At 48.6% G+C, this 25,760-nt stretch overlaps 1 long non-coding RNA gene across 19 annotated transcripts in view; it reads left to right on the forward strand.

Annotated features, from left to right (window-relative positions):
• The first annotated feature begins 754 nt into the window (after positions 1-754).
• Positions 755-25,760, forward strand: part of LOC106021766 — a 36,371-nt gene continuing 11,365 nt past the window's right edge. For 5 of the 19 annotated variants that reach the window (XR_005880261.1, XR_005880259.1, XR_005880265.1 and 2 more), the window contains exons 1-5: positions 8,793-10,195; positions 12,285-12,488; positions 15,475-15,585; positions 18,174-18,278; positions 23,538-25,656. This is a non-coding gene — a long non-coding RNA (uncharacterized LOC106021766). The other 14 variants (XR_005880264.1, XR_005880248.1, XR_005880254.1 and 11 more) reach the window with 12 other exon arrangements.

Here is a 25,760-nt window from a genome sequence, read left to right on the forward strand (position 1 = left end):
GCCCAAAGAAATGGGGATGAATGAACTAATGGGATTCCAAACATTAGTACTCTTTTTTCTTTTCTTTTCTTTTCTTTTTTTTTTTTTTTTTTTTGGTTTTTCGAGGCAGGGTTTCTCTGTATTGTTTTGGAGGCTGTCCTGGAACTCGCTCTGTAGACCAGGTTGGCCTCGAAGTCACAGAGATCCGCTTGCCTGTGCCTCCAGAGTGCTGGGATTAAAGGTGTGCGCCACCAACGCCCGGCTTAAACAGTAGGTCTCTTTTAATTCAAGTCTGAAACTTGACATCATTTTACCTCTCAGGACTTTTTTTCATTTACACAAGGGAGTCCACAGGCCTGATCTTTGTCTTCAACAATCTATGATTCCACAAACTCCATCCTGACACTACGTAATCACCCATCATTCCTTCTTTTCCACTTCCTGCCACCCCGCCTCCTTCAGCAAGAGAGAGAAACCAGGGCTTACAGCTGGCCCCACCTACTGAATACATTTCACGCTGGTGAGGGGTGCCCAGGTGTGAAAAATAATGAAAGTGGGGGCAGGGTAAAGGGGGCAAGTTGTTTCCTTCTTTTCCACTTCCTGCCACCCCGCCTCCTTCAGCAAGAGAGAGAAAATAGGGCTTACAGCTGGCCCTGCCTACTGAATACATTTCAGGCTAGTGAGAGGTGCCCAGGTGTGAAAAATAAAGGGGGGAAGTTGTTTCCTCTAGGAGATCCCTTCAGGCCTTGCCTTTCCCTAAAGGCTACTCACACAGAAGCACCCTTCCTCTTGTGCTGCTGGTTCTGATTGGATATGGAGTGCCTTTCCGCAGCAGGCCTGGCGCTAAGCACTGGGTACTGCCCGCTCCTCGTTTGAATCCCAGGACTCTAGGGCCCAGGCCCTGTCTTAAACTCCCTTTCACAGACCAGGAAACCAGACTTCACCAAAGAGAATCACAGAATCTCGAGGTCAAACCAGCCTATTCTGGGTCCAAGCGCAGAGCCACTGTGATTACAAAACCTACCATATCCATACTTCTCTTTTGCAGACCGACGTGCATTGCGTGCACAGTCTCCAGAGGCCTGGTAAGTGACCAGGAAACTGTAAGTGACCAGGAAACGTGCCGTTACCATCCAGATCTGGTCTCAGCTTCCAGAATTCAAGGACATAGCTTTGACTCTCAGCTTCCTCAGACATAAAAGGGAGGCGTTATGCTGTTATGCCTTTAGCACTGGCAGCGTCCCCAACATACTGTCAAGAAACCTGAGGGACAGCAGTTCACAGCAAGCGCCCCTAGCAGCCTAGTTGACCCTGGAGCCTTCCTCTGCTGTCCTGGATGCCGCCCTCTCTGCACGCATGCTCCAGCAGGTCACCCCGTAACCCACCATCTGGCCTCTGCATGGCCTGAGAAAGTCATGGCTCCCAGCAGGGATAAAGTTCATCCTGCCAAGAACCCTCAGGCTCTTGAGCAGGGAGGCGCCCAGCCCAGCACTCGTTAGCCAGGCCAGAGCCTCTGTCTGGCCTCTGGGAAAGCTGCTCCTAGAGGAGCATGTTCCCCTCCTCTGCGCAGCTGTGCACTGGACCGCTGGACGTGCAGGACCGCACAGGAGAGGCTCGTCCCATCTGTCTCCCCAGTCACAGAGGGAAATGCTCTCCAGGTCCCAAGGCCTGGGCTGGGAAGGGAAGCACAGTCAAAGCCCTGCTATCTCAGCAAGCTAGGAAGAATCTCCTCTCAAAAATGATACTGTGGATTAAAATGAATGTTTTTAAGGTCACCAAGGACTTTTATCCAGACTGGGGGCCCACTAATGGAGGGGTGGAGTCCTGATAACCTAATGCTAAGCCCCTGAAAGGCGTCTGCAAAGTGGCAGACCCTCCATTACTGCACGGGGGGGGGGAGGGTGTGTGTGTGATTTTTGGGGGAAGCTATTTTTTTTTTTTGCAGTGTCTGAAACAGACCAGGTGACGAGAAAAAGAGAGAGTAAACTTTTCCCTTGCATATTCTGTCTGTTTATTGTCCATTCACTTGCAGAGACCTTGGGCAAAACTGAAGCCTTTTCTTCGTCGAGATCGGGAAGGAAAAAGATCCTAATCAAGACGTTTCCCAAACAGTGATCGTAAGTGAGGCATCAACGTTCTGAATTTGTGCATCTAGGTACCCTGGGTTTTCCCTTCCATTTATGAAGCCCAAATTATGGGTTGGCTCAGTTTCCCTGCTCTGGGAACATGGGACACGGCCTCTGCAAGACTTGGGAACTTCAGCGAGCTGGAGGAAACAGCAAAGGGAAGTTCTTCCAGGGAGACACAGGAACCTGCTCAGAGACACCCTTTACTGTCAAGGAGGGTCCTGTTGCAGCTTCACATCTTGAATTTTTAAACAGAGCTTTTCACCTCTTGGTAAGTTCTGAAAAGGGACAAGGTCCAAGGAAGGTCATGACTCTGGGCAGAAAGGCCCCTACCTGGGTTTTCTTTTGTCAACACCCTGGGGTGGGGGGAGAAAGAAGCACTTCTAGAAGACTCGTAGGGTGTGTGGGGGCAGGGTGGGGTATCTTTGCTAATATCAATTCATTTCACACCAGCCAGCTTACTTTGATTTGGTTTAACTAATTTCAATTTCTTTCCAAATCCTAAAAAAAAAAAAAAAGGATCTGGGAAAAAGAGAAACAAAATAATTTTAAAAGTTAAAACAAGTCCAAGTCATCATCCGTAAGGTTTGCTTAGGTGAGGTATTGGGGAAGTCTTTTGTCAATAAAGCACTGTTGAGCCAATAGGAATCTAGATAGGTGGGACTAGGAGTCCAGGAGGATTCTGGGAAGGAGAAACACAAGAGAGTCAACATGTAACCGCCATGGGGTAGGAGCCCGGAACTATTCTCTGGTAAGAGACATACTTAAATTAACAATTATGGGGTAATTACTTAAAGCAGAGCTAGCCAGTAAGAGACAAGCAAGGCCAACAGCTTCATAACTAATATAGCCTCCTGTGTGTTTATTTGGGACTGATGCGGCTCTAGAACCAGGCTGGCGGGAAGGCTTCTCTCAAGGAAAAGGTTTCCCTTAACAGTGAGGACTTAACAGTTCTTTAAAAAAAATTTCTTTTTAATTTAAGGGTTATGGGGATGTGTACACACAAATACCACAAACCCCCCAAAACTTCACCAGAAAGGAAAAAAAAAAAACTTCACTTAACTACGTCATCACTAAGATGTACCAGATCAAAACAAGTGCGGGGTGGGGTTAGGGAGGGTGAATGAGAAGCAGGCTCTGGAAGCTTGCAGTATGCCTCATCCATGACTAATCCTCCAGAGATGAGAAGAAAGCAACCCTTGCCTTCTGACGAGGTAACAGGAATTGACTACTGCAGCCAGGCACCCCTGCCCCCAGGAGCCACAGCCTCATAGGGTCCAATACAGCTCAGCTCTTAGACATCTACTCACTTCTTTAAGAGGCAAGTGAAAAGGTGAGCATACAATCCAGGGGCTCTTCCTCAGCATAGACCCCAGTCTCTGTATTATCTGCACGTCAGTTATTTCTAGTCATGTGAGAAAAGACCCCAAATCATCATTATTGTGTTTGTTTAGTTTTTTTTCAAATGCAGAACTTCCTGTTTAAATGGATGCAAGCCCCAAGAAGACTTTCAGACCACTGTAGAAAAAGTGGGGGCAGAGCTAACCTCACACACCTGGGCGGGGGTCAATTCCACAAATGGCCCATGACTACCTGGGATACACAGCACATCTCAAATGTGGGTTAGTGATTCCTATCCTCAATCCTTTTCATTGGCCTGCCACTCTGCATCCATGGCAACTACATCCAGGTTTAGAAATCAGGGAACCTGGCGTGTGAGGGAGATTAGGTCTCACAGAAGATGAATTTCAATAATCTGCCATGGTCTTCTATCAGAGTTCATCTTCGTTTTTTAAGAAGCAAGATCTACACTATATGGGGTTAGTTTTTCTCTTCCGCTGCTTCTTACTGCTATAGTAAAGGGGAAAGTTCCGGAAGTGGCAACTTAATTTGTATCTAATTTCAGCAAAATAGTTGCAGACTGTTTCCAGCTTGAATGAGCAGTGAGGTGCGGTTCCCAGTAGTTGCTTATTTTAGTAGCACTCCCTCAGGATGAATGCTAACTATTTTCAGTTGCGTGTGGGAAAACCATGGGCGCTGCCAAGCTGTGGTAAGTTGGCATCCTGTGCGTGAGCTGTCAACCAGATTCCACTCAGATTCATTTCTAATTGCAGTTGGCATATGATCCCCCACCCCACACACACTTTATTCCGTTTGGGATCCTGCTTACCTCTTTCTCTGATGTCCCACCTTCCCACCCATCTCTACCCCCCACAGGCAGCTTTTGGCTGACTCTGCCTCATAATAGCAGTGTGAGTGCCAAGTGGGTTGTTTTATAAAATCCTTAGCAAGAGGTATGAAATGAAGCACATTGCCGAGAACTCACAGGGACCAGAGTGCACCCATCGACAAAAACTACCTACTACACAGTGAAATTATGCAGTTGTCTCTATAACTTATGCAGCACAGAGTGATGCTGAGGTGAGACCTTCAACGGCTCTTGGTACATGCACTGCACAACCTCTAAAATGCTGCCCAGTAACCATCCTTTGCTGATGTTCCCTCTTGTGCGGCTTCCTGGTGAACATCGGGATGATGTGAGCTACCATATGGATAGATCCATGTGTTAAGGAACTGCTGTTTGTAACCAGAACACACGGTTGGCCTGGCACGTGATGCTCACTCTCTAGAACAACGGGTTGACCTTTGCCCTGCTTGGCCTCTCATCAAGAGCCCGATGATCACTAATCAACGTCTGGATTCTGGACACACAGAGTCATGAGCTTAATGGTCTTAAGCTCCCCAGTTTGGGGGGCAGTTGATAGCAACAGGCGGTTAACACAGTGTAGACCTGATGGTGGAAGTCCTTCTGTGTATATGTTTGTCTTACTGGCTGATAAATAAAGCACTGGTGGCCAACAGGGAAGCAAGATAGGTGGGTACAGGAGTCGAGGAGGATTCTGGGGAATGTAGTCAAGAATAGAGAGTCTTGTGAGCCCAGAACAAGTCTGGTGCTCTTGGTAAGATCAGACCTTATAAAATATATGTATTAGTAATTATGGGTTAATAATTAAGTCAGAGCTAGCCATTAAGAAACCATAGCAAACAGCCAACAGCTTCATAATTAATATAGCGTCCTGCGTGTTCATTTGGGACTGACGCGGCTCTGGGACCGGGCTGGCGGGAAGAATGCACGTCACAAGTCCCCAAGCGGGTAATTAGAACTCTCTGTAGGGCCCACCAGAATGCGAGTCTCACTTTCTGCTACAGCCTCTCCTTTGCTCCCGTGACTCCTTCTGGCCAGGCCTTTTTCTCAGACGTCTTTACAGGCATTCTTCTGTCCGGTGTCACCAGCTTCCTCTTCCCCACGGGACGGATTCTGGCTTGAAACCTGTGCCCTCTGGAGAACCTTCCATTCAGAACCAGGTACCACTTCTGGCCCATTTAGGGGTCTTCGTGGCACTTTGCCTCTGCCTACGCTGAGTACACCACACATACTGTTTTTATGATAGTTGCCTTGCTCCATTATTTTTATTACTGTCACAAAGTGCCTGGGCCTGGGTGTAGGAGGAAGCCTGTATGCCGCCATTAACCATGTGACTTACTAGAGGCGCATACAGATGAGGTAATAAAAGGGCAGTTTACCACACCGCTAACCACACCCACTTTAGGCATGACTAAAGACGTATACGGCCGGACGTAAAGATGTATACGTACGTAGGCGGTGAACTACGTCACTAGCCAGGCCCACTTTTGGGCATGGCTAGGGCGCGTTATGGGGGGAAGGCATAAAAGACAGCACACAGGAAGCCTTGGTCTCTTTTCCCGGAGTTCGGCTTCCGGTTCGGCAGCAGGAAAACTACTTGGCTCATCTGGGTTACTTGTTTGGTATCTTGTGAGTAATTTCTACAATAAATACTTAGTTTTACTTTCAGTAAGTGTGTCGCTTATCGTTACAGCGTCATTTGGAGCCTCACCTGGGTACTTAACAAGGAAAGTGCATCCATTCATCTCACAATTTGAGGTGCTCCAGAGCACAGTACCATCATCAGCACCCGATGAACCACATCAGCAGCTCTGTTTCTGACAGTCTATAATTCCCAGAAGGCAGAAGGCTACGCCGGCTCCCACGTCCTGATGTCCAGAACAGTGTCGTGCTAGAACACTACACCTGGAGTGGATCAACCATTAATTTTCCAAAACAAGGATGCCAGGTAGAAGGGGGCGCCTGGTAACTAATTCCACGCTCACACAGTGTGCGCAAAGCATTTGGTAGCAGTCTCCTTTGGTTTACTGGGTAATTCGTCATTTCGAGCATTCAGCTGCTGAGGGAGGCTCCAGGGCTGTAAGGCTCCCTCAGTCTGATGCTGGCCCCCGTCAGTTAGCGTTTGAAGGTTGGCAGTTCTATAATCTGCCTTGACATCATTTCAGTCTATGCCTTTGCAGCTGAAGTAGCCCAGGCATCACAAATACTCGGGCTCTTTGCTTTTAGAGAAAGCTTGAAAGAAAATATGAAGGCATTCATAGGAACTAGCTCAATGGACATCTTCGGGCACACACTGAAGGCAGGGGGGGGGGCTGTTTGTGTCTCAGATGGTGATCAAGGACACAAAGAAAAAACCTGTTGATAGAGCATACAGGTGTGAACTACACCTACCTGTTCTACCACCAAACAAAGGTTCTTTTCCTAGTGCACGCTACCCTAACAAACAGCTTTCAAATGGGCTTACCTACACTTACTTGGGACCCTCCCCAGGCTCTTTCCACAGAGCAGTCATTCTGAAACACGCTATCATATATATATATATAATTTAAATGAGAAACATGCTCCTCCTTTATCCCTCTACTGGCTCTCCCAACTCCCCTCCCAATGCCCACACATTCCCCAGGGAGGGTGAGGCCCTCCATGGGGGATCTCCAGAGTCTGTCACGTCATCTGGAGCAGGGCCTAGGCCCTAACCCATGTGTCCAGGCTGAGAGAGCATCTTTCCATGTGGAATGGGCTCCCAAAGTTCATTCGTATGCCATGGTGAACACTGATCTACTACCCAAAGCCTCAGAGATTGCTGAGGCCTCCTCACTGACCCCCACATTCAGGGGGTCTGGATCAGTCCCCTGCTGGCCTCTCAGTCATCAGTCTGGAGGCCATGAGCTCCCCCTTGTTCAGGTCAGCTGTTTCTGTGGATTTCACCAGCACGGTCTTGACCCCTTTGCTCATCACTCCTCCCTCTCTTATCACTGGGTTCCATGAGTTCAGTTCAGTGTTTAGCTGTGAAACACACTATCTTATTGTCTGTCCAGTTTAACACTCTCTGGGGCTTGTCCTGGGTCTAGCCTGGAGCATCCATCCTCTCATTAGCTGCGTTGTCTACTGGTTATGCTTGCTGTATTTCACGGCCTTGAGGACACAGGTTTTGTCCCACCTCAGAGAGCGAACATGATCTTTGGGACCTAGTTGATCCTATTGTGCCTCCAGATTTCATATCACTCATTCTACAAAGACTTTTCCTGGCATTCCCTATTAAATCAATCCATCTTACTCCGCACATAACACACACACACACACACACACACACACACACACACACACACATTGCCACGTTGCAATGTTATGTCAATTTGTGTATTTGATTAAGATCCTCTTCTTCGTTTTGTAAGTCCCTCGAACTGCAGGAGCCACAGGTGTCTTTGGTGACTTTGTTTTCCTCTGTACCTAGTGTGACTTGATGAAGAGCACACATTGTATGAATAGTTGCTGAATGAATGGATCACATGTGCTATTGAGGACACATATGTGACGGGGAAGTCCTTCTGTGTGTATGTTTGTCTTATTGGTTGATAAATCAAGCACTGTTGACCAATAGGGAAGCAAGATAGGTGGGACTAGGAGTCGAGGAGGATTCTGGGAAATGTAGTCAAGAGTAGAGAGTCGCCATGTCAGCCAGGAAAGAGGAAGCACAAGGTTGGAGTCCTCCATAAGATAAGACCTTATAGAAATATATATTAGTAGTAAAAATATAAATTAGTAGAAATATATATATTAGTAGCCACGGGATAATACTTCAGGCAGAACTAGCCAATGAGAAGCCCCGGACATTGACTGACAGCGTTGTAACTAATAGACTGTCTGTGTGTTATTTGGGGTTGATGGGGCCCTGGGACCAAGCTGGCGGGAAGAATGCTCCGTTGCACACGCAGAAGAGACGTGAACATGCAGAGTCAGTAAAGTTTTAATGGAACTGTCCTGGTTAGATTATTGGGAAGAGGAACATGAGTTGAGAAAATGTAGTAGAACCTTAGTCTGATTTTTCTTCCAGCACTTCCAACACCCAATAACTAGCAATTCCATTGCCTCTCCCCAGCCCCGGTTTCTAAAAAAGGGTGAGTCTGTATAACTGGACACCGAGAGTTTTGGAGTCTTTGGGGGATACTTGCCTTTCCTTCTCTAGATCTTCCAAATCTTGGAGTCGGCAGTGCCGAAAGTGGGACTTCAAGAAGGAAACAAAAAGCCAACGGAGCGGAGCCGTGCAGAGGGCTGCCAAGAGCCAAGTGCCACCGGCGGGCGCAGGAAGGGCATTCAAACTGTCATCCAAGGGAGCTCGCCTGCAGCGGAACTGGCCTCCCCTCAGCAACGTCGGCAGAAGCTGACACGGAACACTGCATGTCGGGAAGGGATGAAAATACCCGGTGACATCAGTGGCTCCTAGCACAGCCGAGGGCATTCTAGAGGTGTGTGGTGTCAGGACGGCCTGTGCTGGACTCGTTTTTGTCTACCTGAGTCATTTGAGCAGGGCATTCTCGCTGGCTTAGCTTTGTTGTGGCTAGAATTTGGAACCGGTCCCCTGGCTCCGTCCCCACGGTCTCTGCTTCTGAAGCACAGCGTGGGTTTGTAGGGTCATGGACTGGGGCTCACGGCAACCAAGGATAGACTGTTCCTTCTCTGGGCCACAGGCTTCCCCAGGAAGGAGCCTTTGGCCAAGTGTCTTTTGTGTCTCCAGAGCCAAGTGTAGCCGCTGGCAACTAGCAGGTTCTCGCAAATAAATGACAGAGTACAGGGACACATTCTGGGAAACACGGGGGGGGGGGCGCTCTTTGGGGTGGCAGCATGTTCAGTAGCACAGCACTGTGTTGCCTTCTTCAGTTTGTGGGGCGCTAAGGATAATTTGCGTTTCCTGGCATAAGGTGTCTGCTGCCGATTGCACAGGAGAAAGTGCTATGGTGTGTGTGGGGGATCAGGCTGTCTGAGGCCGACTGAGGGCTCCAGAAAAACAGTGAAGTGGAGGCATTCATCCTAGGGGAGGCTGCAGAATACTCGATGCGCGGGAGGAGGGGGGGAAACACGTTCTGAGTCTCCGAGGAAAGAAAAGACCACCTTGGGAAACAAGGGCTGCAGATGGCAGGGGTCTCGGGATTCTCAGTTCAGGTTTCAACTCCCACACGTTCCCCTGCCTTTCCACTAGGGGGCAGACAGAGGCTGGAGAACATACCGGCCAGGAGGCCAGTCCCTCACCCGCAGAACCAGTCTCACATCAACACACTAGGCTGTTTGTGCTCTGCAGAAGGCAAATCTAGGCCTCTCTTCCGGCCGGCCACAGCATCAGTGATATTGCATGGTTTGCCTGTGACATCAGACACTGCACAAATATGATAACCAAATTGCACGGTTTGGAGCGAATGGGTTAGTAAACAGAAAAAAAAAAAGGAAGGAAGAAAAAAAGAAGAGGATTTTTTTGTTGCCGTTGTTTGACACGTGGGGTTGGGGGGAACCATGCCTCCTGCATCCTTCATTATCCTGTGCTTTAGAAAGTCATTTCCTCCTAAGACATCCCAGGCAATGGGGCCCCTTAATTGGCTTAATTTTTATTCTTAATCCTCAAGGGTCGTGGAAAAACAGCACAGCCCTTCCTGTTCCTATTATCCCCTCGTAAATTATTGGGCGCATAGACTTAGCTCTAAAGCAAACTGCACTGAGCCTAGAGGAAGAAGGAACATTTTTCCAGGCCAGATCGCAGAGACGGAGATCACCACAGACATGAGTCACTCCTATAAAACCAGAGGATTTAAAAGCGGCTCTCCTGCTTGCTGAGGGTGTCGGCTCGGGAATCTTTGCTCCGTGCTTGCTAACATTAATAGAAATGCCTGTCAAAACAGTAAGTTTTATGACTTTTAATGAGTTGCATCCTTAATTGTGGGGAGAAAAAGTAAGTTAATTACACAAGCCAAAGGGGCGAGATCAGGCTGCCCTTAAAACAAGGGTGTCTAGTGGGACCAAAATTCTTAGGCAAATTCTTTCAAGTCCTGGACTTTTTTTGTCTGGGCTATCGGTGATCCATTCTGATAGTGTAGCTGCTCAGGAGAATTCTGTAAACACAGAGCCGGACTTCAAGCGGCTTGAATGACTAGCAGAATGCTCTTAAGGGATTACCTAAAAATACACAGTTTTAAAATGATATCCTAGATTTGTTCATCTAAAGTCATTTGATTTTCAATTACAAAAAATAAAAAAATAAACAAACGGGCTTGGGTGTATTTGGACACAGATGTTGCTGTGGTTTCTAGATTCCTTTGTTTAAAGGTGTGTTCTAACTGTGGGGAGAAGCCTTTTTATCTGATTGGGTACTCAGGCTTACAAAGAAAGTAATTACAGGCCAGAGAGAGGACTCATCCCCCCATCTAAATTCCCTTCCACATATCAACATAGTTTGACCTTGATTTCTTTTTTAGATGTAAGGAAAGGATACTGATGTAATTCAAACAAACCATTTTTTCAAATACCCCAAGGAATCTGGCATCAGCGATGACAGGCTTGGAGGACGGAAGCCCGAGGAGTAACCAGTTCTCCAAGTCCTCAGAGTGGATGCAGCTTCCTTTCTCATTGAGCTAAGATATTTTTGTCTTCTTTCCAGGGAACATTGGTTTGCCCAGTCCTCTGGAAAATGCCCAGATACTGGCTTCCCCTTTCCCTCCCTCCCTCTCTCTCTCTCTCACTCCTTTCTTTCTCCTTCCCTCCCTTCCTCCCTCCAAGCCTTCTCTGGTCTTTTTTTCTTCTTCGGTCTTCCCACTGACATTCGCACCACGGCAGCCTCTGTGGTCAGCGAGGTGACCTCCAACCTTCCTCCAGCCTTTCTTCTCAGAGGGCAGAGGCCTCCCTTCTGGCCCTGACAAAGCACTTTCAGTCAACTCTTGGGTTTCTTCATGGTTGATTAAACTGTCTGTGTTTATTCAGGACCCTTCTTCTCTTTCTGTGTCCGGCTGCTGACCTTTCTGTTGCTTCATTGTCAGAGGGAGAGAGAGAGAGAGAGAGAGAGAGAGAGAGAGAGAGAGAGAGAGAGAGAGAGAGAGAGCTCGCCGGGCAGGGGGCAGTCAGTCCAAATGCTTGTTAGCGGCCCGGCCCTTGGAAAAACAACGAGGCCTCTGAATTATTGGCGTGCCTTCGAAGCCAGGAGCTTTTTCACCTGGGCAGCTCTCAGAACTGCTGCTACTGGATGAAGCCAGAGGAGGAAACATCAGGTTGCCTGTGAATTAGGGTTGCTGCTGTGTCCTTCTGAACCGCAGCCGAGCCTGGTCATCCTGCCACTCAAGGCCCCGTGGCTTCACAGAGTGTGAGGTTCTTCTGAACAAGAGAGGAGAGGTTCTCACCGCTTGGAAACAGGGATGGGAGAGAAAAAACGAAGGCACAGAGAGTTTTGTTGGGCAGCCAGAAACAAGCCAGGGCTCCCTGCCTGCCCCATCTGCCCCCCTCCTACCAGCCATGGACACTCTTGTCAGCAGGATGACTGACCCCCCCCCTACTGTTACTATGCCTCTGGACTCTAGGGCAAACGCAGGTCCCAGCGGGTCCACCAGCTGGCTACAGCCCAGCCTTCCTGTGGTTCTGCCACACGTGCAGCTACCCTTTCTTTTTCTACACGTTGTGACCCGTGCCTGCTGTACCCCTCCAAAAGGCGTCGTGTCTTCAGTGTCTTCGTGTATAATTTCATCACCCTGACTTGGCTGACAGTGCTCAGAGGGTGGAGAGTGCGCTGTCTTTATCTCACTGTGCCTGGGAGAGCGGGCCGACTCTCTTAGTGGGAGTAAGTGGATCATACAGATGGAGATGGACACTCTCCGGGCCTCTCTCTTACGCTCCTGCTATGCCACCTGGTCCCCCAGGGATAACTCTACCCCCTTCTTATTGTCCCTCACAGTGTCCAGCTCCCGGCACAAACAGGGTTTGCTTTTATTTATTTCTTACTGTAGCTACTCGTCCATATCACGTTTCCAGCTCTGCCTAGCCGCCGCTGCCCATCTCGGATGGTCAAGCACCTTTTGTCACTGGAAATGACACAGAGGGGATGGATGCCCAGTGGACTTCAGACTAGTCAAAGGAATCACTAGGGCTGACGTCATCATCATCATCATCATCATCATCATCATCTACTAGGCTGGCCTCAGACTTGCTATGTAAGTCCAGCATTGTCTGGAACCCCTGGCACTCCTCCTTCCCGCCTCCCCCATGCTGGGATTACAGACATGTACTGCCTGCCATTCCTGGCTGATATAATTAAATTTCGATGGTCTCCATGCAGGTTTTCAGTCACTCTAGCTCTGTTCTAGTCACTTTTGTTTAGTTCAGCCGCCGCTGCCGGGCTGGAGAGAGGAGAGAGAGGGCATGCTCTAGGCAAGGTCTCCCTAACCGAAGCTCTTTGACATTTGGAGTCTGCTTTGCTTAGCATAGATTTACAGCATTCCTTATCTCTGCCTTCTAAATCCCAGGAGCAGCCCCTGTGGGTGGCAGCTGAAACCTGCTCTAGGCAAGTGTCCCTTGGAGTCCCCGTGGGGACAGAGTAGACAGCCTCCAGGAATACAGACGGAGGAAGCCACAACTTGGGGTGGAGAGGACTACCCCAGAACCAGAGGACTTTCTTTTCTGGATTTTCTCTTTAGACGTTTGTTGATTTGCCTGTGGAGGTTAGAGCTCTAGGGATTGAACTTTGGTCCCCCTGGGCTTGGCAGCAGGCACTCTTACCCACTAAGCCATCTCTCTGACTCTTGGTTTTGTTTGTCTTTTGTTTTCTGAGACAGAGTTTCTCTGTGTAGCCCTGGCTGTCCTAGAATTCACCCTGTTGACCAGGCTGACCTGGAACTCACAAAGATCTGCCTGCCTCTGCCTTCTGAGTGCTGGGACTAAAGGTGTTTTTTTTATTTTTATTTTTTAATGTGATCAATGTGGTGCTGTGCTCTGGTCAGTTTGGGGAGAGACTCTCTCTAAATGTACTTAAATTATATAGCATTTTAGCACTCTGCTTGAATTTTGCTTCAGGGGTCTTTTTTTTTTTTTTTTTTTTTTAAGTTGCTTGTTCCTGATTTGGGAACTTCTTTCTTGGGCTTGGTACTCACCTTGTTTCAGGAACCCTGTGGCTTTCTGAAAACTCTAGTGGGGACAGGATGAACCACAGGGGTGGGGGAGGGGGAGGGGAAGGGGGAAAGCATGGGGGGAGGATGACAACGCAGGACTACCACCAACTTGGGCTACTCTGTGTGTTGAGGGTGATATTTAAGGCTCCAATCCCTCCACTCTCTTGACCTAGGAACTAGATTCCCCCCAGACACACACACACACATTCATAAACATTTGGGAACAAAACCCACATAAACTGAACTCACACAACACCTGGCTGCAGACCAGATGTTACAGTATTGGTTCTCCCCAGAGCTCGCTCACTGGGCTTGGGCGGGCAGCATGGAATGCAGTCCAGAGGGCACACACCGCCCCCAGGCCAGCAGGCTCCAGGTTCTGGCCAGCGTCTGGCCCTTTCTGCCTCTCTCAGCTGCCACGGGGATGACCCTGTGGCCTAGGCTGGGTCTGGCTTGGGGGTGGGGAAAGGGAGTCAGAGAGTCTGATTTCTGAAGACTTGCACAGTCCTCAGAAATCATTTCTTATTGCTGCCTCCACGAAAATGCCAGCGTCCAGAGGCAGAGCGCCCTTGGCCCTCCCAAGTGGGCACCTTCATGTCCGGGCAGAGGTAGAATCAGGGCAGAGGGAGTGGTGTGTAGTCCCTGGAGACAGCCTCTCCAGACTTTGAAAACACGTCCCCAGAGGTGGGAGTGTCTCTCTCTGGCTAGACCCTGGATTTTGAACTCCCTGGGCTGCTCTCTCCCTGTGGACACCCCTCCTGTGTCACTGCACGCTCTCTCTCTCTCTCTCTCTCTCTCTCTCTCTCTCTCTCTCTCTCTCTCTCTCTCTCTCTCTCTCTCTCTCTCACACACACACGAATGCCCTTCCCGCTGCTGAGTGCTGACTTAACACAGCTTCTAGAGCCTGGTGATGCCACAGGTTTCTTCCCTTACAGAGCTACAGCCACAGCTCCTTGCTGGGCCTCCCCCACAGTGACTTGACCACAGGGCCACCCCTGGAGTCCTCCACGAACCACCCCTTCTTTAGAGCCATTGATTGGAGCGGCAGCTGACAGATACCTCTGTAGGTAGCAACTACCTTTTGGAAGTTCAGATTCCTCCTAATAGAGACGAAAAGAAGGGGTGTTGTGAACCCATGTTGGCATGCTGATGAGTGGGAAGAACCACCTTTTCACCGTGTGGCTAAGGTCCCCGGTGTTGTCTGCCACTCCTGTCCATCCTTTGGGTCATCTCTGCTGGTCCGGTAGCTGATACTCAGGATGAGGAAACGACTCGGCGGCAGCGCCGGGACTTGCTTTTCTTTGTGTCACGAATGAAGTGGGGCAATAAGCTAGCCATGCTGAGTGTTCCTTTTTTTGCCACTTGAGTCATCCGTTCTCCCGTTTGCTGGTGCCTTTGTCAGGGAGTCCTTTGTCATTTTTGAAAGCGCTATTTCTTAGGAAATAAAAGAACAGTACGACCACAGTTAGTGCTGCTGGTGAGTTCTGTTACTCGAGGCGCATTTACTGTAATAGGAAAGAAATATGAATCTCATCAGTGCGTTTAGGAAGCCTGTTACTGCCAGGGCTATCTTCTTTGTCCCCAAACACCATGGTACCTACACTTCAAAGACTTGTTCTTCAGAAGCCATTGTGTTGGGGGAAACAGAATGAACTGTGCTTGTGTGGTGTTGAGTTCTTTTAAAAGGGAAAGGGAAGAGATAGACTTTTGGGGCGGCGGGGGGGCGCCTGGGTAAGAGAGAAGAGGGTGAGGAAGGGAAGGGGGAGGGTCACTGGTCTGCTTCTTTGACCAGAGACGTGCAGATTTTCTCTCTGCACTGAATTCACACAGCTCTCTGTCTCTCTGTTCAGCCCCAAGACCATACTCTCCACACCCACTTAGGCTAACTCGATGCTACAGGAGCCTTACAGTCTCACGGTTCTATACTTGGTGGGAGCATACTTAAAGTCAAGAGAAGACGAGGGCCAGGGACTTTGTGTTCGGAACTTTGAGAATCGGTGTGGAGTGGCTTAACTGGACTCTTTACTTACAGACTCTGCAGAAAGTGTTTTGATAGGAGAGCGCCGCAGTAATGGACTTGAGTTGTTTGGATTGCGTGGATCTTAAAAATAGCACTGAAATTGTCGTACTTGCACCAAATGCTGTAAGTAATCCCCTCACACCCTTAGATGGGTAGTGTTCTGGACTGAGTCACGTCCTCCTGAAATTGCTGAGGTGCCACCCCCTCCATCAGAACATGAGCTTATTTGGAGACAGGGTCCTTCCAGACACAATGAAGCTTAACTTCTTTGCGGGATGGGGGAGGGTCCCTAATCTGTTACGACTGCTGTCTGCACACAAATGGAAATTAGGGGTAGACATGGATGCAGCAAACACGTAGGGGAGGCCAGAGGCAAAGGCTAGCCTGATGGTTCTGTAAGCCAAAGGGTGCCAAGGTTCTAGACAGACCATCAGAAGTCAGTTCAAAAGCCCAGAGCACACCTGCTCTCAAGCCCTCCAAAGGAACTCACCTCACTGACACGTAGAAACTGGATTTCTGGTCTGCAGGACTCAGACACATGGAACTGCCATTGCTCCCTAGCATCCAGTGGTGACTCCCCGTGCATCTGTGTCTTCAGCTGGGGCATCTCTGTTGGTGTTTCGAGAAACACTGAATTTGGGAGTTGCTGTCCTGCCAGCCAGCTTCCAAATAACCACACAGAGGCTTCTTATTAATTATGAAAGCTTGGCTGATAGCTTAGACTTGTTTCCAACTAGCTCTTATAACTTAAATTAATCCATTTTTTATTAATCTGTGTTCTACCATGCAGCTTTTATCTCTATCCCATTTTGTGTGTCCGACTTGTTCCATGCCTGGCTGGAGACTCTTTGAGTCTCTGCCCTTCTTCTTCCCAGAATCCTCTCTGTTCTGATAATCCTAGCTGATGACCCAGCTTTGGTTCTGATCAGGCCAAATCCCTCCAAAGGTCAGGTGTCCTCGGACGTGATGTAGGTGTACCAACGAGAGAACGAACGAGAGGCTTCCGTGCTGTAAAACCAAGGACGGGACCTGGCAACTTGGTGGGTTCTCTAAGGAAATGACCGGAGTCATCTTTCCTTCCGGAGTATCTTTCTCTGAGAAACGAGTTGCCCAGGGCAGGGAGAGGCAATAGGACTTGTCTTCAGTGACGACGCGGACTAATGTAAAGCTGACTCCACACCTCCAGTGTGGTCCCTTTGCATCTCCGTTCTTACGGAGATGCTGTTTCCCATGAGTGAATGTGAAGGAAAGGCAGCAGGTGAGCCTGCAGGCTCCATGCTCTTTGTAACATCTGCTAAGAGGTCCTTGCTGCTCAAGGGCCTCTTACACAATCCCGAAGGGCTTCCTGATGAAAGAAACGCCTTTTCTTTATTCTTAATCTTACTTGTGGGGAAACAGCCGGATCCACACTCTCTTGATATTGCAGTGGCTCGCACGAGGCCTCACAGACTTCTACCTCATTAAGAATGCTTTTGCAGTGCTCCTTACAGGGAAAAAAAAAACCAGGGCTGACTTAGAAAGAACCAAGTAGACTCAGATGGCTATAAGGTAGATAGTGTTTGGAGAGCCTGCAGGGACCGGTCCTGAAGGGAGCCAAGCTGTGTTCATGGTAACATGGCATCGGAGAAAAAGGATTTGAATATTAGTTGGTGATGACTGACTCTACAGCCAAAATGTCCTGGAGAGATAGCTATTTTTAGAACCAGTTTGCAGATTTAGGAAGGAATGTTGCCTCAATTACGACTCAGTATCCGTAAAGGCCAAGGACTAGAGTCAAGTCTCCACAGATCTTCCCATCGTGGCAAGGTCAGAAACTCTGTGGAGAAAGCTGCAGGTTCTTTGTTTAACACATGCCATATGCCAAAATCCCCCCCACACACTTCAACCTACTCTAAAACCCCTGGTTAAGAACCATTCTTAATACCTTTGAGACCCCCCTCCAAGATAAAAAGGAAATGCTAAGTTCTAACTTAAAGGTCATTTATGAATTCTTCTATTTAATGACATGGGCTGACACAGGAAATAGTATGTTGGCTAGAGAGAATAACCATTGACACACTGGTATTGGTAGGAGAAACTGCACATTGAGGTTTATCAACTGGAAAGAGCAGCCAGACTCCAGAGGTGCCGGCTATCTATTAGGGTGTATCTTGTCAGCCATGGGTCCTAAGTAGTTTCTTATCTTCTCTCAGCTTCTGTGTCCCCATGAACACTAGTGAGAGACATAGTTCCCACCATAGTTTTCTGGGAAGCTGTGGATGGTTTCCCCTTCAGGGACTCAAATCTCTCCTGCAAATTGTTGTATGATTAGGAGGTGGCATTAATATGAAAGCTGAGCATAGAGACAAAACTATCAAGCCTCAGTAATTTTTAGAGTTGCTTTTAACTTGAGGAAATTTTACTATGTCCTAACAAAACAGTGTGTTTTAGGGGAAATAAACAACAAAAGCCCTGTTCCTATATTAGTTTTTCTACTGAGAGGGAAAGTATACCCTAAAAGCTACAAATAAGCTCAGAAAGATTTGGTTTTGAGGACTAAACAAGGTTTGTTTTTCTTTAAGTCAGCTGCCAACAGTTATCTAGACAAATGGTCCCTGTCTTATGACAGTTTGAACTTCCTTTGATGACTGACTTTACAATGTGTCAAAGGATAAGGAATTTAAAATTTTGATGTTTTCCCAGACCAAGTAAGATCTTTGCTCTTTTCTCAGACACTGAGAATCCCAGCTCCCAGTCGGCCATGGAATCCCCACAGTGAAAAACTCATGCCTTACAGTGGACAGTGATGGACAGCCAAATGTGGTATCTGTTGACAGGTAAGTTTGGGGGTATATAGTGGTCTAGGAAGGTTGGAGATATATAATGAATTATTAAGTTTGGGGATATACAAGGGGCTAGACGTTTGGGGGTATACAGTGAGTTAGTAAGTTTGGGGATACATAGTGGTCTGGTAAGTTTGGGGATATACAATGGCCTAGGAAGTCTGGGGGTATATAATGAGTTAGTAAGTTTGGGGCTATATAATGGGCTAGACATTTGGGGATATATAATGAGTTAGTAAGTTTGGGGATACATAGTGGTCTGGTAAGTTTGGGGGGTTGTGATGGGCTAGGAAGTTTAGGGGGATATAATGGCAGCTTATTTAGAAGAAGGAACAAAGCCTCCTTGTTTTAGCAAATCCAGGGGCCTGAACATCGTCAGGGAGGCCTGGGCTTTAGACTGGAAGGAGGACTGTGCCAGCCACCACTGTGTCCCTCTGCAGTGTTATCTCCAAGGGTATCACTGCCAATCACCAGAAGCCATGCTCAGGCTTGTTTCTTCTTGCCAGAAATTCTGCGGAAGCTTGTTTTATAGGAAGTTGCCTTCCTTCCGAGCAGAGAGAGGGACCATCCCTAGCCCGAGCACAATATGAGCAAATGATCGCTGGCGGCTGTAAGAGGATCTCGTAAAGCATTTATGTGAACCCACAAAAGGGAGCTGACTTTCGCACAGCTGTCTCTCCTGCTTAATTGTTGCAGGAAAAGGGCTGCCAGAGTCACTGGTGACTCCAGGGCTCGGTCTTGCTTTAGGAAACAGGGCAGCCAAGGCCTTGGGAATCTCCAGATTTTTCTTCCTCCATCTCACAACCCAGTTTGAAAGGAAGCCCCACCACGTGGATGTGTACGGAGTAGGGCCCATGCTCATTTGCTATTATAAATCTGGGTGGTCCCAAGGAAGAAAACCAGGCGCGTCCTGCTGTGTTCTTGGTGGGCCAAAGGATGCACACTCAAGGGAGTAGGCACTAAAGAGTTCATGTGTGTCAAGAAGGGTGTTCCGGCTGTGATCAAGGCAGAGATTCTGAATTGGGGGAGAAGAAGGAGGAAGTCTCCAGGGAGTTCGGATACGCGCACCAATCTGGAAGGGGCGGGGCGGGACTTTTTAGAGGTTAATGTCAGCTAAGATCCCCAAGGAGATTGGCTGCATGAGCCAACCCAAGGGAAGGGGAAAGGGTCTGCTCTGTGTAAAGTCTGCGTTGTCATGGAAGTCACCGGTGTAATGAGTAATGAGTATCACCCCCCCCCCCCACCAGCCTGGTCCCAGAGCCACATCAACCCCAAATAACACACAGAGACTCTATTAGTTACAATGCTGTCGGCTAATGCCCAAGGCTTCTCACTGGCTAGTTTTGTCTTAAGTATTAACCCATACTACATATATATATGTCTATAAAGTCTTATCTTACCAAGGACGCCAGCCACATGCGTCAGCCCTTCCTGGGACTACACAGCGACCCCTACTCTTTACTCCATTTCCCAGAATCCTCCTTGACTCCTAGTCCCACCTATCTTGCTTCCCTATTGGCCAACAGTGCTTTATTTTTATCAACCAATCAGACAAATATATACACAGGAGGACTTCCCCCCCATCACCCCAGAGAGTGGTCCCTGCCCGTGAATCCGAGCTTCTGACTTCAGGTCACCTATCCATGTCTGCTTCTAGCTCTTGCCAGCTTGGATCCCTCAACGGTACCTATTGGTTTTTAGGATTAAATCATGAACCCACCCCGAGATTATCCCCTTAATTATTTGAGCAATCAGGTCTGGACGCAACTCTTGGACAATAGTTGCTTGGCCACTCCCAAATGCGGAAACCTCTGCCCCTCAGCAAATGCGTGGGGGAGTAAAAGCAAATCCTGCCATTTGCTGGAGTTTATGCCCTGTCTCAAATGTGCCGAAATGCACTTGTTTTCCATGTGCATAGGGATGCCAAAGTCTGTCTGGAAAGATTAGGCTAGCTGAACCTGAGGTTTCTTGGGGTCTCTCCCATCTGTAGACTCTATGAATTTGAGATACTTCTAAGTATATGCACTAAGAATTAATTTTTAGAAAAACAAATTTTGCTCACAGCACCATTACTGGTTTGCCACGAAGGCCTGAGAACTCAAGTTCGAAATCCCATCCCACAGTAGAAGGAGAGAAGTGACCCAGAAAGTTGTCCTCTGACCTCTACATACACATGGTATGTTTGAGCGCACACACATGCGCACACACACGCACACATGCATGTTCTCTCTCTCTCTTTCCTCTTCCTCCTAAGGAATTTTGGTTTTGTTTTCTGAGAAAGGGTTTCCCTGTGTAGCCCAGGCTGACCTTGAACTCACCTGCCTCTGCCTCCTGAGTGCTGGGATTAAAGCACTACCACGATCTGGCTAGAATAAAGAAAATTTCAAAAAACTGAAAAAGAATGAAGCAACAAAATTACTCATGACTGGACCATACGTAGGACCATAGTTCTGGTATTGGGAAGACTTTTCTAATTTAATTTCAGGCAAAAATTCTCTTTTCTATTAAGTATAGAATAGAATGGGTAAGATTTGCTGCTGAATGTTAATGTTTCCAGACAGAACAAATAAATTTAAATAGGAATATATGACCCACCATTTATAAAAAAAAAAAAAGCAAATGCAGTAAAAGGAAGAGGGCTGACCTGGGCCTCCATCGGAATGTGTCGGCCAGCTGCAGCTGAGCACCCAGGATAGCCCAAGGCTCTTCCCTGCTGGACAGCGTCTCTGCTCACTCCTGTCTTTCCCCAGCCCTCTGCACACCCTTGGCGCATTGTCTGAAGTCCCACGTGTCACCCCCCCCACACACACACAGGCTACTTCTTTCCTCAGACTGAGCTCCTGCCTATCTCCCTGACCCCTGGCGCTCCCCTCTCCCAGTCCCCTTGCCTTGAGAGCACTTCTCCCTCTGGACCCCGCTGACTTACACTGCAACACAAGGTTAGTCCGCACTTGTGTCTCTCCCCTGCTGGACCTGAGCCTCTGGAATACGGAGTCGTTACTAAAGGCCGTCAATTCTCCCCCGTAAGGCATTAAACGCCCAGGTATCCAATGCAGTCGTAGGGAGTTTAAGCAGATTGGAAAGAGGCAGCCTCCATCCTCCCGCACAGACATGTACAGCAGGGCCACAGATTTCCTGGACGAGGTGGGGAGGCTGTGCAGTTGCTGTTTCTCAGCCTTGACATCTTGACTTCTGGCCTAAGTATTCTTGGGCTGCTCTGTGCAGCATCCTTGGCCTCTCCCCAATATGTGCCAGTAGCATCTTCTCCTCCCAAGACTCTAGCAGTAGCTGCAGACTTTGCTAACATCCCCGAGGGACGGTCCTGCCCCTGGTGGAGAGCCACTGACATAAGTAGCTCTTGAAGGAACGTAAGAGGAAGCAGCTGAGACTTCGCTCAGGAAAGGTTCCATAAAATTTCCCCCTTACGTCTAGCGTCATCACATTTTTTAGTATGATGTAAAGCAGCAACTTACACTTTCTGGATGAGCGTTTGAACCCCAACAGGCTACCGTAGTGCCTCTTTTCAAATGCTGCAAGTCTGGAAGGGAGTGAGGGTAAAGGGAATAGGGTATGTCTCACTCACTTGAAACAAGAACATCTTGTTTGGGAGGGGTTGGGAGGACAGCGCCAAGAAATGTCTCGGTTCATACTAGGAAAACGGCAGGCAAAGAGAGGAAAATGAAGAAGCTGACAATGAAAGATACGTGCTTTTAAATAAGCTGTGGTGTTGGGTACATTTGAGTCATATTTATAATCTCAGGAAAACTGTCCCTGCGCTACTTGATTCACTCGAGAAACGTCGCCGTACCCTCCAAGCCAAAAGCTTCGGCTGTCACAGTTCTCTTCAGTGCCTCAATGCTGGTGAGCTGTAGGTGTGGAACTAGAGACCGTAATGTGCATTCTTCCCTCCAAGTAGCCTGGGTCCCGATGCCGCTTTAGCCCCCAGATAACACAGGAGACACTATATTAGTTATGAAGCTGCTGGCCATTTGCTATTGCTTCTCATTGGCTAGCTCTGACTTAATTATTGATCCATAATTACTATAATATATATTTTTATAAGGGCTTATCTTTTTGACGACGCCTTCCTGGGGCGTCCTTCCCTCCTAGGAGACCACATGGCGACGACTCTCTTTGATACACTTCGCAGAATCCTCCTAGACTCCTAGTCCCACCCATCTTGCTTCCCTATTGGACAACAGCGCCCTATTTATACCAATCAGACAAACATATACACAGAAGGACTTCCCCCATCAAGAGATGGTGCTTTTACCCCTACTAACTTCTATGATGGAAAAAACCTTATTTGAGTAGTGTGACAACACATTTGAGACCCCACCCACCCACCCAGGGGTCATACAATAGCAGCCACTTTGGGCTTAATGGCGCTAGGATGTGGAGGAGGGCGGGGCTGGAACCACTCATGAAAGCACATGGAACACACGCGTTCCTCCCAGGCTGTGAGCTCCAATGCTGTGGCACCCCTGACACAGGTGTCTGTGGTATGTAGGGAGGCAGTTTCCAGTATCGATACCCAGGTCTCCCAGGCTGGGGCCATCATCCATCAGCCGCCGAGCATCCCACTGGCAGGTGACGAAGCACATTTGTTCAAACACGGGAAACGGTGTTTGAAAAACCAACCCCCTTGCTTTTCTTTGAAGCTGTTACGCTCCATCATGTCAGGGAGCCGGACCCAAGTGATGGCCAAGAGGCGATGACAGAGTCACAGCACAGGGCCTGGGGGGAGTCATGGGATTGGTTGCTGTTGTCCCGCCCACCCCTCCTTGGTGAGGTGATAGAAAATGGATTTTTTTTTTTGAGGCAGTGACTTGAGGCATTATGCATTAATGCCTATGCGGGGATTTTCATATCACGTACCATGCACTGACGGTTGAAACGGGAGTCGTTATGTAAAGCCTTGATCGATGTCTTTCTGAGACTTTGTCAACCGCATCTTTCGCGTGGTAGAACTCGGAAGCCTTCAGAGCCACCGGGGAAGCTGCTGAGTAAAGGGCTGTGTGTAAGGTTTGTGTGGAACGCTTCAGGTCAGGGCACGGGAGAATGATTGCCATGGCTGTTGAGGACCCTTGCCTGCAAGGCAGTAAAACCCAGCATGTCTGCACTCCCGCGGATCTGTTGTCAACACATTCAGATTTTGGGAGGCAGCTGGGGGACTATGGATAAGAAAAATCAAAGACCTGCAGCAACAAGCAGGTGGTGGTTTCCACATACGTCTCTCCGATACCTCGAAAGGTAACTTGCTTCGGAGCCAGCAGCAGGAGGTGGAGTGGGACTTTGTGAGTTGGTTTCGTTTGACGGGAGCTGTCATCGCATGGGCGAGAAGGCCAAGCATTCCGGCCTCTGCTCTGACGTCAGCCCGGGCTCTGTTGGAAGAAGTACTTCCCGAGTCGGCTTTGTTCTTCTCAGTGCAAGTCCACAAAACAGGCGTCGAGGGAGACTTGGAACCTGGCCAGGAGCCACGTCAGGCGGTCACCGACAGCCACCTGAGTCCCTCTCCCCCAGCCCTTGTTTTTCAGGTGGGTTGCAATACAATGACTTCATGGAATAGCTGGAGTTTAAAGAGGACCCCCTTAGGCTGGAGTTACTGTTAGAACAGGCTCCAAGAGGAGAGGGTCTGTGAAGCCTGACATTTTCATGAAGCACCTGTAATGTGTTTATGTGCGTCCTCTTGAGGAGGGGCTAGGCCCGGCCCAATGCTGTAATTTTTAAAGAATGTTGGCACCTTTTACAGGTTAAGAATCACCGCTGGGGACCATTCCCACTGAGGTAACGGTACTGAGTGGGCACACTGTGGAAAACACTGCAAAAAAAGATGTTCAACGGTCTGTCGTTGACCTGGGCGACTCTGGTATTAACCACAGGCATGCGTGCACAGCCTGTAGAAAAGCAAGCCACGCGCATGCGTGCACAGCCTGTAGAAAAGCAAGCCACGCGCATGCGTGCACAGCCTGTAGAAAGCAAGCCACGCGCATGCGTGCACAGCCTGTAGAAAAGGAAGCCACGCGCATGCGTGCAGTCTGTAGCAAAAAGCAAGCCCCGCGCATGCGTGCACAGCCTGTAGAAAAGCAAGCCCCGCGCATGTGTGCACAGTCTGTAGACAAGCAAGCCACGCAGAATTTTAAAAACACAAAGCTTTCTGGAGATTTTTGTTTCTTTAGAGAAGAAACCCACAGCTGTCCTAATTCCATTCATCAACATCGTCCTGCTAGTCACCAGCCCAAGGCTTATGCTGCCCTTGATCTCATCCTGTTAAACAGTCACCTGCTTAGGTGACAGAAGATGGCGACAGGCTTGTCCCTCTCCGGAGCCAACGGCAAGCTTTCTGTTATGCGGCCTGTGTTTGGTGTCCGGTGCCCGAGGAAACCTCAAACAAATCCTCACTGGTATCATTGTCAGCTCACAAAACCGCGCTGACTGCACTGCGATGCACACGGATCACTGATGTGGTGTCCCTTTGGTCACACGCCATCATTACGGAGCCCCACGGGGGATGTCCGAAACGGACTGGGGAGGAAGCTGTCAAAAGCGATCCAAAGGGCGGTGGAGGAAAATGATGGCGCTCGCGTGATAGAATGAGCAGCGCTCTTCAAAATTCTCCTGTTCTAATTATAGAAATGCCCCCCCTTTTTTTTGTCCCTTTGCCCGGTATGGCTTTACGTGATACTCCCCAGAGGGTGTGATGGGAAAGAGGGAATGAAGAGCAGGGTGAGCAACGGAGAGAGAAGATGAACTGATATCTGAGGCCCTTACCTGTGACCCGCAGTTTCTGAAGGAAGGAAGGCAGGCAGAGATAGCACAAGCATGCTGGTCCTATGTCTGCCCTCGGCTACTTAAGACACACCCGCCTTGCAGTTTTCGCTCCTGGTTGTCAGTTGGTCGTTTCACATCCTCCCATTCTCAAACCAGCCTCTTCCCTGCCCCTTCAGTCTTTCGCTTTTGGCATGTAGGGAATGGGAACCACTTTTGGGGTCTAACTCATTTTATCGCCGACACACCCCATACAACAATGCTTGACATTGTGTGTTTGCACACAGCACCCTCCCTCTATGAAGGAGACCAATGCTAAACTTCTTTATGTGAAATCATCTATGAAAGATTAGTTTTTGCTGCAGTTGCACCTGGGGAGAATTTCTATCCAGTCTGAGAGAGGCTTCACCCATTCTCAGCTCTATAAAGCCCTTAAGATTTTTTTTTATCTCTCCTGAATTGTCCAAAGGTGAGAGACTCAATCCACCAACAGTAATTGTTTTTTTTTTCTATGAAGACAAATATCCCCTTAGATGCTATCCTTCACAAAGCAGCGATCCATTTAAAGAAGCGAAAACAAACCTTGGGACCGGAGATGCTCCAGGTAGGAAGAATGAACCCGTTTCACTCTCTTAGTTCTAGTAGGTTTTTTATTTTCCTCTGCTGCTTCACCTCAGAAAAGGTAGACAATTAAACTGTGTTTATGAG

This window comes from Mesocricetus auratus, unplaced genomic scaffold (assembly GCF_017639785.1).
Source record: "Mesocricetus auratus isolate SY011 unplaced genomic scaffold, BCM_Maur_2.0 Super-Scaffold_100011, whole genome shotgun sequence".
In the NCBI taxonomy this organism is placed as follows: Eukaryota; Metazoa; Chordata; class Mammalia; order Rodentia; family Cricetidae; genus Mesocricetus; species Mesocricetus auratus.